Here is a 14,797-nt window from a genome sequence, read left to right on the forward strand (position 1 = left end):
GTAGGCATGTCTTTAGTATTGAGACGTACATGTGAATGAACATTTCAACATTGTCACAGCATTAATGTACCAACAAAATGAAAAATAATAAAAAACAAATAATTAACATGCTGACCAATTAGTTCAAGGTAATATTAAGGTATATTTATATGTTCGAAGAGTAAATCACCATTTAAAAAGATTAGATAATTATGTGCTGATGATAACCATAATTAACCTTTTTTAAGACTGTGCCAACATTTTCTGTATGATATCTTATTTATCATTCACAGCAATTCTGAGGTTGGTTTCATTATTATCCTCCCTACATGGGTGAAGGAATAAAGGTGAGGAGTGATTAAGTCATATTTTCAAGGTAACCTGCCTAGGAAATACAGTGTAGGGATTTGAACAAAATCAAGGTTTTTGTTTTTAAGGTTCCTCTTATACGGTTTCCAAAAGGTATTAAATTTTTAAAAAGTGTGCAATCAAGTACATAGTGTGATCTCCCTTGGGGTCATTTTAGAAAGCATGCATGTACACTTGGAGCACTGCCCTGGGAGGCCAGGTGAGAAATTGCTAAGTGTGGTTACCCTCAGGGAGAGAAGGCTGAAGAGGAGGGAAGGATGCAGAAGGGAAACCCATTCGCATGTTTCTTTCTTTCCATACTGCTCGTCTTTAAAATAGCTGGGCTTTCTTACATTAAACATATGTCAGTGGCATTGCTGGATCATGGGATCAGAGATGTATTTTTAAGCTTGTTACTTTATTGAATATTGCCATGATTAATTACTCCTGCATCATGGGGTAAGTATTATTTAGAACTTTCCAACCTTGAAATCCAGTATTGTAATCATGCTGTTTTTTCCTAAGTTATTTTGAAAATTTAGTACACTGGTTAGACACTTTTCTTGGGTCTATAATGCATGGAGAATGGTGTTAAGTGTGCCTCTGATTTAGAAGCCTGGGTCTGATTCTCATTTGGCGGGAATTAACTGTGAATCACTGCCCATGAAACAAAGCTCTGCATTGGGCTGAGCTGTCCTGTGTGAGTTTGAATATTTGTACATCATGGGATGGCAGGCACGGAGAAGCACTTCTCAGATCTTGGGGAAGGGCCAAATAAAACTCGGGTTTTCAAAAGGTATTACATTTTAAAAAAGTGTATTATAAAGTGTATAATAAAATCAGGGATGGTGCCTTAGGGGTGGAGAATATGGGAAAGGAGACCAGGGTCACTGGACATCTGGTGTCTAATCTCTGGCCCTAGTGTTCCTGCTGGAGGGAAGAGAGATGCTGGAGGTAAACTTGGGGATCTCTGGTGAGCCCTCGGCACCACAGGTAGACCCCCTGGAGCCCAGCACCACCAGCAGGAGGAATTCATACCCTGGATCACAGAGGAGAGGCAGCTTCTCCCCAGGGCTCTACATGAGTGACTCGGGAATCTCTCTGACTTTCTAGAACTCTAGCAACCAAACTAGGAAATGACAATACTTTAACGTTTGCAGTTCTATCAAGCACTAGACAAGTATGGAATGAAATAGTAGCTTCAGCCAGTTGGGTTTCCTCCTTTTTGCATTCAAACTAACCCAGGAGTAGCATCCACAATAATCAAGGTGTCCATTCTTGCACAGTAACACTCTCCAAAGAGGCTCCACCATGGGAGGGAGCCAGTTCAAGGGTTAATAAAAAGGAAGGAAAAAATCATTGTTTGCCTTAATGTAGGGGACAGCCTTTGTCTTCTCACATGTCTGAAGGCAGAATGGGAAAGCACCTTCCCCCATGTCTGAACGCAGCACGGGAAAGCACCAGCTTGAGAACAACTGGTGCAGTCCTTGGAAGTTATCTGCCCACAAAAACATATCTTGTCCTCGAAGACGAGCCAAGACACCTCACTCTGAAAATAGGGAGACCTTAAGGATGTGTGAAAACACCGCCCCTGCTTACTAGGCAGCTTCTAAGAAAATCAGCAAGGTGCTCTGGCCTGTCTCCCCTGAGAAGGGAGAGATGATTATAGCACTTGGCTGAGGTCTGAGAAAGGCAGTATAAAAATAAAGGTGCTGTGCCACATCGGGGCTGCCGCCATTGTCTGTCTGTCTGTGTTGTCTGTGTTATTTGTTCTCTCGTGTCACCCAAAGAAAACATGCGGCACACTACACCTTAATAAAACCTTTTCTGATTGGCAAACAAATCCTTCTTTTCAAATCATCTCTTGGAAGACCACCTGCTCCTTAAGCCCCTGGAGTGGATGTTCCTCGGCATGTTTCCTGCAAGCCCGCGTGGACTCAGAGAGGCAGACACCCCAGCTTTCATCACCCAAGTCTAACACCATTAGCTGTGTGCCTCTGGAGGCTCTAGTCAGCCTCTCTGTGTTGTTTTGTCACCTAGGAAGTGGATAAAAGAACAGCTACTTGCCATGAGTTTGTAAGAATTAAAATTAATACATTTTAAACAAAGGACCTATAGTACATGTGCAAAAAAAGGTTTGCTGACTCAATGAAAGAAAGAATGCAGAGTACCACCCTTCATCCCATGGTCTCCCCTTTTCTTCCGGTAATTCAGGCTCTCTGGGGGACCTTCCGCCACACAGCACGAGATCCCTCTGAGGCTTCAGTCCTGGTATACATACCCCAACACCAACAGAGCTCCAAGCACATGCTCTGGCTTCCTTTTTACATTCTGGCTGGCTTCCTTGTCTAAAACGCTCGTGTTCTATGATAGCTGTTCCAGACTTAAAACCAGCTTCTGCTCCCCACTGGGTTCAAGGGTACCTCCTGGGTGGCTGAGGCTAAGGGGACCAGCTCCTCAGACAACAGTAGCTGTTACAGCTGGAGGACTTCTGAATTTTCATTAAGAAAGTAGTCAATCTCCAACTTCATCAAATACACTGAACACAGCTGATAAGCCTGGTATTTTGATTTCCCTTATTAATCCATAGAAAAATACAGAAAATGTTACTCCATTATCTTGCTGCATCATTAGTTTCAAGCTTATTTAAAAGATTATATGAATCATGGAAGATTAATGTTTTCTTCTCAAAGTTTTGCTTTACTGAATCAAGAATATTTATTTGGAAACTCATAAAATGTCTAGTATACACCGGCCCACAGTAAGCACTGGGATGCTGGCTGGGTGGATGATTAACCAGGCTTTAGAAAAAGGCCAGTGTTCTCCAGGCTTCACAGAGGAGCTCTCCCAGGGCCTGTGTCTCTCACAGACAGTTCTGTAAATCATTTTACACTGGGAAACTCATTTTACACTGTGTTGAATTTGTAAGGAAGGGAAGAATATGTGTCACTGAGTGCTGAGGAAATGTGGTTTCTAAGCAATGTAAATAAAGAAAATGTTGGAGCTTGAAAGTAGGATGGTCATTATACTCATTGCTATTTACAATGAAAAGTTGGTAGATTTCTGCAGACAAATAAATTGAACAGAGTACATATCTGAAATAACATGATAGTTGACAGCAAAGGTGGTTTTTCAGTTAGTAGGAGGAAAGGGAATTATTGAATATGTGATCTTGAGAAAACTGGTTAGCCATTCTGAAAAAATAAATCTAGCTTTCTTCTTTATTTTGTTCCCCAAGTAAGGCCCAAATGCATCAAAAAACAATAAAAACTAAAAATACTACATGAAAATATATTAGTAATATTGGTATAAAATAAGCATTTGTAAATGAGAAACAAAATCAGGAAGCCATGAAGAAATGGATTGATAAATTTGGATGAATTCAACATTTGCATATAAGAAATAACCTGAAGTCAACTGACAAATTAGGGGAAGTTCTTTACTGTATATGACAAAAACAATTATCCCTAATTAAAACAATCCATAAAAACTAATAAGGAGTGAAGACGTAACACAACTAAAAGAAAAAATAGGACAAAAAAGAAGAGGAAGCAACTCACCAGGAGGGGTAGGGGGCAGATCGTAAAAAAAAAAAAGTCTTATTTTACTTCTAATTCTAAAAAGAAGATGAGAACTACAATGAGATACTGTTTTTATTGTTTTTCATGCATTATATAACTGACTGAAAACTTGGTTTATACTGTTGTAACCGAGGTGTGAGGAAATAACAAATTAGTAAAATACTTTTGGAAAGAAATTTGGCAGTCTCTCAAAATTGTCAAATCATGTACTATTGACCTAACGATTCTGTAGCTAGGAAGTTACCCTATTAAAACTGTAACACATGCATCCCAAGATATGCAAAAGGATGTTTATCACAGTAAAAAAAAAAAAAAAAGAGAAAATAACAACAAAAAAACTAGAAATACTTTAAATGCTCCCTGATGAAAGGCAGGTTATATAAATGAAACTGTATGTATTGAAAATCAATGTCAGCATTTGAAAGAATTAGGTAGAATCATACCCAAATATATTTACTGAAAAAATATAAGGTGCAGACAATAGTAATATTAGTATATATTTTCTGTAAAAAAGTGAAGTTGGTAGATTTCTATTAATGCATATCTATTCATAAAAGCTGCCCTTAAAAACTGAAAGAATCCAAAAACCACATGGAAATTAGGAAGAGGTGGCTACGGCCCACCCAGGGCCCTGGCTCTCCTGCACGGGACCCGCTCTCCTCTGGGCTGCCCCAAGCTTCTCTCAGATGATTCCATGAGCCCCTGGGAAGGGAACTGGCTATCAGTCCTCAAGTAAAAAAGTCTGATCAGGCAGATTAGGAGAAACGGGCATTTCAAGTCCCCATTAACCTAATTTTTATCCTCTTCCTTTGTGTTTTCTCCAAAACAAATTACTTGTTTTGGGAATATTCTACTCATTCCAGTCTTCTTAGTGATGTCTCAGAAACAAGATAAGTGCAACTTGTACAGAAGTTCAATAGGAGCCAAATGCTGCTTTTTTATTTCCTTATAACCTCAGGGTCAAATGTGAACCTGGCCTAAGGTGAATCCATCATTTGCCACATGCCTACGACAGTTTTGTTGCACCATTATCCGTGATGCTTTGCAAATCAGATTTCAGCCAAAATCTCTAAGAAGCTAAGCAACCAGAAGCCTTTCTCTCTCTCGGGGGGGTTGGGCACGAGGCCCTCTTCACTCCTCTGCCCACCACCCGGGCTGGGGCCCTGTTCTGCGCTGCACCTGCCAGGACAGTGGGGCCGAGGCCCTGGCCACGGTGACCTCCTAAACTTGGTAAGGGCGGGCTTCAAAGTTCAGCCATTTGCTCAGCTCTAACCTCAGTCCTGGTCAATTGCCTGCCGCTCATGTCTAGTGTCTTTCAAAAGGCTCACATTTTGACACTTGACCCTGATAAGGTTTCTAGTGAAAGTTAAAGGCCCTAAGTTTTGATAATTATGGCATGACTGAAGTAAAAAATTTTAACAGACACCTCATCAAGGAAGATATACAGATGGAAAATGAGCATAAGCTGTTTCACATCATAAGTCATCAGGGGAATGCAAATTAAACAATGACATAAGGCACTGACACACCTATTCAGGCGGCCAAAACCCAGAACCCTGACACCACCGAGCACTGGAGAGGCTGTGGAGCAGCAGGAACCCTCACTCTGTGCTGGTGGGCACGTAACAGGGTCCAGCTGCTGTGGAAGTTTCTTAGAAGAGTAAACAGACCCTTACTATAAGATCTGCAATCACACTCCCTGGTGTTTACCCAGAAGAGCTGAAAACTTCATGTCCACACACAAAAAACCTGTCCACAGATATTCATAACAGCCGTATTCATAACTGCCCGGTCTTGGGAGCAATCAAGGTGTCGTTTGGTGGGTAAATGCATTGAGTCGTGGTCCATCCAGACAACGAGGGATGACTCAGCCCTAAAAGGAGATGGTCTATCAAGCTGTGAAAAGCCACTGAGGACTATTAAAGGCATACGACTAAACGTGAAAGAAGGCAATATGAAAACACCACAGTCTATATGACTTCAACCACATGACATTCTGGAAAAGGCAAAACTAAGGGGACAGTTAAAAAAGAACAGTGTTGCCAGGGGGTAGCAGGGAGGGAGGTGTAAACAGAAGGAGCACTGAAGACTTTTCAGCTATGAAACTACGCTGTGTGCCATCATGGCGGGTGCACGTCCTTACTACGCATTTGTCCAAACCCACAGAACGTACACAGTCAGGAGAGAACCCTCTTGTGAACTACGAAAGCTGGGTGACGGAAGCCCCGCAGGTCCGTCATTGCAGCAAATGCGCCCTCTGGTGGGGATGCTGATAGTGAGGCGGGCTGAGCAGGTGCGGGGGCAGGGCTGTAGGGGAACTCTGTACCTTCTACTCAGTTTTGCTGTGAACCTAAAACTGCCCTAAAAATAGTCTTTTTTTTTTTTTTTAAAGAAGCAATTCAGAATGAAAACAGACATCAGGTGTGAAGGAGAGGGGATTTCAATTTCAAATAGGGTAGCAAGGTAGGCTTCAGTGAGAGGGTGGGAAGGCCTTAAACGAGATGAGGAATTGGCCAGGCGGATTCCAGCAGGAAGACTGCGCCGGGCAGAGGAAGCAGTCACGGTGTGGCCCCGCAGCCACCCCTATCCATGCGGGCGGCAGCTCACTTCGTTTGCAAAATATCCACGTGGGATAGCTTCACCAACTAGGGGTAACGACAAGTCAGCAGTGCCTTGCTCAGACTGGACGAGCTTTCTCGCGAACCTCTCGCAGCCCTTCCAAGGGAGGGGACATTTAAAGCTGCTGGAGCTGTCCCTGTAGCCCCCCCCACCCCTCCCAGCCGGCTCCCCTCACCACCTGCCGAGTCCACCTGCCTCACTCTGATCCTTTCTCTGTTGTTGTTGAGGGAAAACCAAGCACGAGGCAGATGCGCCCTACTCAGAGCCTGGCACCGACACCTCCGAACTGATCGTGGCCTCCGTGGTAGGCTTCCAGGAGCCTAGGAGCCTCCCCCTCTGGCGTGTGTTGGTGGAATCCCAGGCTCGCTCCCTCCCTCCCCCCTGGGGCTCAGGATCGACCCCCCTGTGCCAGCGCCACTCTGGGTCCAGCCCACGATCGCCTGGCCTCAGAGCTGCCTGCACACACCTCTGCCAGCCCTGCGCTGGCCTTCCCCGTCTCCCACTTTGCAGTGACAGCGTCAGGGGTGGGGACTTGCCTGCCGATCTGCTACTCTTAACGGCAGGGTGGATATCAGAGCAGCCACGTGGCAGGCAAGTCAGTGACACAACGGCAACGGCAGCTTCACAGGACAAGGATCCAGTTCAAGTCCCGACTCTCTTCAGAGGGTGAGTGTGCCTGTGTCCTGAGGCCTAGTTCCCATCTTCACAAAGACAGGAAAATTGACAGCTATTTCCCAGGGTCACTGTGCAGATCAAATAGACACATTCCAAAGATGGCCAAAAAAAAGCATTTTAGAGATGTCAGTAAAGATTCAGTGCCTATGTTTACAGGATGAGGGTGGTGTAGGCAGCAGCAGAGGAGAGGAGAGGCAGTGGGGACTCTGTGCACCTAGAAGGTGCGGCAGAAGGTCAAGGACCATGCTTGGGTGACAGCCAACAGGCAGCCACCCGGGCAGCACAGCAGAGAGGTCGACATAGTTGCCGGGCACACATGTCCCTCACTTGAGGTCACGGGTCCCCAGGGTGCTGTCACCGGGCTCTACAGGTCACAGCTGACACACTGCCTGCCTTTCTGCACATGCTCAGTCCACCCCAGGGTGCAGGCCAGTGGCGCCCTTCCATCTGATGGCGGCCATGCCGTGGTGAGGTGGATTATGTTATGAGCTCATCAAGCTGACACTTAGCTCACAGATCAGCTGTTTTCTCTAATTCTGTGCTGGAGCTCCTTGCCTCCCACCGGGCTTGGAGTTGGTATCTGTTCTGCCATGGTGCTGCTCTGGGCCCCAGGTTCCAGGATGGTCTCATCCTGATTCTGTTCATCACAGTAAAATTGATGGTGTCCGTTCATTGATTCCTACATGCCCCTGCCTCTGGCCACAGGGCCGGATGCCATATTATTACCAGTCCAAATCCTTGGAACAGCTTTGTACAGTAGAGGACTTTTATCCATGAAGAAGTTGAAGCTGGAGCAGTGCAAGTGCCCATGAGCCAGTGGAAGCCCCGTCAGCAGTGTTGTGAGGTCCTGATGAGCACGGGTGAGTCCAAAGCTGTGCGGGGGCTCAGACATAGTTGCCTGGGTCCCTGGGTGCAGCAAGGCTGCACAGCTGTGCCTTGACTAGAGGCCCTGGCCTGGGCATGTATAGCAGTAGTTCTGTTATGTGAGTGACACCTCAGCAAAGCATTTAGAAAATAAAATGAAAACCAGGCCCTAGGAGTGTGTCTGCAGCAGGGCACCCGGGTGGCCCTCCCCGCACCTTGGTGCTTCTCAAGCGTATACTATGGTGACATCCCCAGAGATGCGCCCTTGGGGACAAAAGCCTCACCTGCAGTGCAGCCAGAGTCCGAGGCCTTCCAGAGGGTCAGGGTCCCACCACGGAGAACCGAGCCTACCCTGCAGCCGGCCTCCCGGGATGGTGGGCTCCTGTGAGACTGGGTGGGGACCTGCCCATTGCCTTGTCACCAAGGCCGGGCTAAAGGGTAAGATGTGACACCAGCTGTTTGCCTTCCTTCCTGCAGTCATTGGCCTGAGCAGCCTGCAGGCAAGGAGTACCGGCTTGCCACCTGGAGGCTGCTGGCTGATGCCACACCTGGGCAGGTGCTGGATGGGCGCTGACCCAGGACCCTCGGGGGAGAGTACAGTCACCTGTATACCCAGCCGTGGCTCCCCAAACCTCTGTCCACGAGAACGGTCTGAGCAGTTCATTGAAACCCACGCTCCTCCTGCCCTCCAAGATGTTCTGAGTCAGCAGGTCTGGGGTGAGATGTGTTTCTGACAAAGTGTATGTTTAATCAGATTCACACCCACTGTTTGTGTCAAGAAGGCCAAGGTCAGACACCCTGTGCTTAATGTCCTTTTCTACTTTCCAGCCCTGCTATCACAGAGCAGGCCTTCCAGAGGGGATCAGCAAAGTCATGACCCATCCTATTTCCAGGCTATCAGCTCAACTTGCATGATCATTACACAGTGCAGCAAAGCCTTTTCAGAAGGGTCTTTGAAGAAAGAGAAGGACATGATCCCTGGGGGAAATTAGGGTTTTTTCACATGTCTACCATAAACTGAACAGTTGACTAGGACACAAATCAATTTTGTGTGAAGTTTATTATGTTTCCAAATTTTCAAGCAGGTTGACATTACACACCAATATTTTCAGATGGTAAATTGATAAATATCAAAAGAACACCCAGCCCAACTCTGCATTAAGCTCACTGGAATAGATTGGACATATGGCCTAACAGTCTAGGCTTTGTAACATGGGGCCTGAGGATGGTCATTTGTACTAGCGATGTGCATTAACCATGCTTTCTGTTACATGTGCCTATTGCAGGCAGTTCCTTTAAACATCTGTTACTACGGATACCAAACTGGACCATTTATAAACTCCAGCCTCGGTTATGTATATGACTGCACATACTCTCACACGTGTCGGAATCACGAGGGCATCATCAAGGTTATGACCCGTCCTATTTCCAGGCTATCAGCTCAAATTGTATTATCATTATACAATGTGGCAGTGCCTTTTTGAAAGGTTCTTCAAATAACGCCTTCCTTACAGGCTGCCATCAGGATCGAAATAACCAACCTTTTTCTTTGGTTTTAGAAACAAAACATTGGGAACACTCTGGCAAAATCCGTTCTTGAGAATCTAGGCTCTTACTCTTTGGGCCTTCCAAACCCCATCCTCACAGGCGGGGGCTTACTCTACAAAAGCGGGCCAGTTTTCCCCATCACTGTAAGAGGAACAAAGAAAGAAGAAACAAAACCAGACAAAATGGCAACAAATACTGGAGAGAAGCCAGGCCTGAGTTATGTACTTAGTGCAATTCACAACTGGTTTCTCTAAACCACACAGGGAAGTCAGCTATTACCTTTGCCAACAGAAGGAAAGGATTTGATTCCCACTGTGTCTCCATGAGAGTGACACCATAAACACGGGTGCAGCTCTCTCCTCTTTCCTAGGGCCATGGAACAGCCCCAGTGATGCAGACGAAGCATGCAGCACTAAAGGTGGCCAGCAGCGATTCTCAATCCTGCAAATACACTGTTCCACTTCAACCAGCTGGCACTGCTAATTCACCCTCCTCTATTACTGTTAGTAGTTTCTATTCTCTCAACTACCAAATACCTCAAAAGATAGGTGGAGGGCCCCTACATTCTCCCTCCCATATGTCTGTGCTCAACTAATATGGTGGTGTTGGTTCTAACCTTGTGGGAGTTGGTATCTTTTCTAAGAACTCAGCAGTGGGGTATCATGGTTCAGTGTGACTTTCACATGTTTAGAAGTCTTTGAATATTTGTAAAAACAGGTGCAAAGAGTTTCGCAAATAAACAATTTACAACTTCCCACTGTGGACAAGGAGGCTGAGCCTTAGGTAATGAGGATGAGGAACATCCAACTGTTATGAATGTGGTTTAATCCAGTAACCCCATGGTGCCCGTTGACTCACTTACTGGCATTTTCATCATAACTCACACACTTTCAACACTGGCTGCTGAAATCCTTGGGCATGACCCCCATGTGGACATCCAAAATCCACATGTCAAGCTATGCAGAACTGTAAAATATTGCTCAGGAACTCCCACCTCCCTGGCCAGACCACAGACTTGGTATTAATAGGGCAACTCTTAGGCCAGTAAAGTTATTCACGCTCAGGTTATCCAGCCCCCAAAAGGAATCCAGTAGATTGAAAAGTTCCTGGAAAGAGGGTTTTTCTGAAATTGGCATATTTCAGGGTGCACGTGTATATTTCATTGGCAAAGATGATTCCTCACCAGTAGTACTTTTTCTTCACAAAATAAATAAAAAAGAGAGTGTCCCAGAACCAGTTCTCAGTCATCTAGAAGAGACATCCATTCCTCCTGGTCTTCCAGGGTGGCTGTTGGCACACTGCTCCCTGAAACTGCCTTTCTGCTGATTCTCTATGTGCATTTTTAGCTCAGTCACATTAAAATAATGCTGTTGGAAATACTGCTGCCATGTCCAGAAGAAATTCCCAATGCCTGATAGCTGTCCACAGGGCAGAATTAAGGGGGCCAGCCACTGTTTAGGGTCTGAAATGTCTGTAGACCTTCCTTAATTAGTTTTGGATTAAAAATGCATTAAACGTATGCTCTCTGTCTGTATGTACCTCACTCTCTCTTTTATCACTAAATCATACTCATGGGAGCTGACAGCCACTAGAGCATAAGAGGCAGAGGAGCCCTTCAAAATTACCCAGCAGCATCATGGCTTTCTGGGTGAGGCTGTGCAGAAATGTAGGCTGGTGCCCTGGGCAGGCACCAACGGGATTAAAAGCACAGGTTCTATATATCTAAGTTCTTGTGCTGATACGATCCAACATCGCCCACCCAGTCAAAGAGACTCCAAGGATTTGGGGGAAGAAGGTGGCTCAGAATCCAGGGCTCTTGCCCTTGTTAGGTGACAGTTTTGGGCAGGATATATAATCTGTCCTATGTTCTATTTCCCTTTATTCAAAATGTGAGTAGAAACTCTTCCCAAATATTAATATAATAAAATACAATAGTAATGTGTGTGTGCAGCCAATTTGCTCGTAAAACTTCCTGCCATATAGTGGGTACTAATTTTAATATCAATTGTCTTCCCTATTTACAATGAGTGCATTTTCATATTTTATTTGATGCCAAAGTGCACCACTGACATGTACCGCAATGTGCATGTTCCTAGGGCAAAGCAGAAATCATGTCACAACCAAATAGGCTGTACAGGTTGCCGGCAGGCCTTTTTCAAAGGACAGCACAGTGATCCTGGGGTACACTGAACATTAGGAGAGCTGTGGTTCCAGTTTTCCTCCCAGAGCTCTGATTTAGGAGTTGGAGAAAAAGTGATGGGAGGCTGCAAGGGAAAGAGAGATATGCTACCTTTGAATGAATCCATCACAGGCCCCCCACTGTCTGGTTACAAGGAACAGAGGAGCCACATACCTGAAGAGCTAATAATTGAAGTAGGTCACAGCCTAAGAATGTGTTTGCTTTTCCCATTGCAGAAAAATGATTACCAGAGGTTACCGTCCTGGGCAAGAGCTGTCAGTATAGGCTATGAGAAGACTGTCAACGTAAAACAAATATTGGAAAGAACATGCAAATGAAAGATGAACTGAAATGCTATGGAATTAGGAACCTTAGATCATCATCAAAGGGATTCTCAAGCTAGTGTCCAGCTAATCATGGTGGCAGCAGCCAGACTCTCCTGAGTCATCTGCAGTTCTGTGTTTTCCCAAATATAAAAATAAACTATTTGGGGCTTAAATATGGTGGCATGAGAGGTGAGACAGAAACCTCCACCCAAAACCACAAATAAAATGAAAATATAGAAAATTCATAAAATCCTGAAAGAGCAACAGGAAAGAAGGCTGTAGCAGAATGTCTATACCTGGGGAAACCAGCAGACCTGAAGGAAAAGGGTAACATAAGAAAGCTGTGATCTGAAGGGACCCAAGCCCTCTCCAACCCCAGCTCAGCAGAGGGAGGAAGAGAAATGGAGTGGGGAAGGGGTGGTGGAGGCATAGGACTGCTGAACACCCAGCCCTGGATATCTGCTCTGGTAGCACAAACTTACATTACATGGTTCTCTGGAGATTAGTGGGTTTGGAAAGCTAAGACAGGTGGAATACTTGGAGAGACTAAGAGTCCAGCCACTTGTGGAAAACAGAGATCTACATCCAGCCACTCTGGAACAAAAGAAAGGGGGGCAATCTGGGAGAGTTCTAACAGTGAGAGGGCTGCTAAAGTGGGAAGGATTGCACAGAGCTTGCTGCTCAGAAGAAAAGACAGGTCAATAAAATTGTCTGGGAGCACTCTGCTCAGCAGATTGGGAACTTTCAGGAGCTTCAGGTACTCCATCCCCTTGGCTGGCTACACAGCTCCGAGGCCTCCCACCGTGATACACAGCCTGCTGTGCCTTCCTCCCTGCCAGCACCAGGCCAGCCAGAAGGCAGCTACAAGTGCAAAGCATAGAGGGTTCTCCTGTGTGCTTGGCCCAATGGTCCTGGCAGTGGAGACAGGCACTGCAGCCAGGAAGCAGGAAGGACGTCTTTCCTCCTGACCCCTGCTATCATTCCAGGGGCTGAGTAGCACCACAGAGTAGAGCTTCTGGGCACTAGAGGGCACCACCTTCAAATATAAAATGTCAAAGGAACCTGGTTCAAACCAAAATCCCACAAACACCAGAAAGAGGACCAAGTGAAACTGAATTCATCAATCTTCCCAAAAGAGATTTCAAAATAAAAATCATAAACATGCTCATGGAGCTACAGAAAAATTCAAGAGCTAAGGGACAAATTCAGGAATGAGATACAAACATTCAAGAATACAGTAACTGAAATGAAACATACAATGGAGGGATTTAAAAGCAGACTAAAGGAAGTAGAGGAGACAGTAAATGAAATAGAAAGTAGAGAACAGGAATACAAAGAAACTGATGCACAGAGAGAAACAAAGGATGTCTAGGAATGAAAGAATATTGAGAGAACTGTGTGACCAATACAAACAGAACAATATTTACATTATAGGGGTACCAGAAGAAGGAGTTGTAGTACTTGTATCAGACAAAATAGACTTCAAAACAAAGAAACTAACAAGAGACAAGGACATTACATAATGATAAAGGGGTCAGTCCAACAAGAGGATATAATCATTATAAATATCTATGCTCCCAACCTAGGAGTACCTACATATGTGAAACCAATACTAACAGAATTAAAGAGGGAAACTGAATGCAATGCATTCATTTTAGGAGACTTCAACACACCACTCACTCCTCACTCCAAAGGACAGATCAACCAGACAGAAAATAAGTAAGGAGACAGAGGCACTGAACAACGTATTAGAACAGATGGAACTAATGGACATCCACAGAACACTCCATCCAAAAGCAACAGGATACACATTCTTCTCAAATACACATAGAATATTTTCAAGAATAGATCATATACCAGGCCAGAAAAAGAGCCTCAGTAAACTCAAAAATAGATTGATATTGTACCAACCAGCTTCTCAGACCACAAGGGTATGGAACCAAAAATAAATCACACAAAGGAAACAAAAAATCCCACAAACACATGAATGCTTAACATTCTCCTAAATAATCAATGGATCAATGACCAAATAAAAACAGGGATCAAGCAAGATATACAGACAAATGACAACACTAACTCAACACTGCAAAATCTGTGGGATGAAACAAAGGCCATGCTAAGAGGGAAGCATATTGCAAAACAACTTACCTCAAGAAAGAAGAACAATCCCAAATGAATATGCTAAACTTACAATTAATGAAACTAGAAAAAGAAGAACAAATGAGGCCCAAAGCCAGTAGGAGGAGGGACACAATAAACATTAGAGCATAAATAAATAAAATTGAAAAGAATAAAATAGAATCAATGAAAGCAGGAGCTGGTTCTTTGTGAAAATAAACAAAATAGATAAGTCTCTAGCCATGCTTATTAAGAAAAAAAGAGAGTCTACACACATAAACAGAATCAGAAATGAGAAAGGAAAATACACTACAGACACCACAGAAATACAGAGAATTAATAAAGAATACTATGAAAAATTATATGCTAACAAACTAGATAACCTAGAAGAAATGGACAAGTTTCTAGAAAAACACAACCTTCCAATGCTGACCCAGGAAAAAATAGAAAATCTGAACTGTCTAATTAGCAGCAACAAAATTGAACTGGTAATCAAAAACTACCTAAGAACAAAATTCCTGGACCAGAAGGCTTCACCACTGAATTTTATCAAACATTTA

General features: G+C 44.4%; 1 protein-coding gene across 1 annotated transcript in view; it reads right to left on the reverse strand.

Annotated features, from left to right (window-relative positions):
* ADAMTS16 (ADAM metallopeptidase with thrombospondin type 1 motif 16) overlaps positions 1–14,797 on the reverse strand; it is a 170,384-nt gene that overhangs the window by 133,196 nt on the left and 22,391 nt on the right. The window lies entirely within an intron of this gene.

The sequence above is a fragment of the Manis pentadactyla genome, chromosome 2 (assembly GCF_030020395.1).
Source record: "Manis pentadactyla isolate mManPen7 chromosome 2, mManPen7.hap1, whole genome shotgun sequence".
NCBI lineage: Eukaryota > Metazoa > Chordata > Mammalia > Pholidota > Manidae > Manis > Manis pentadactyla.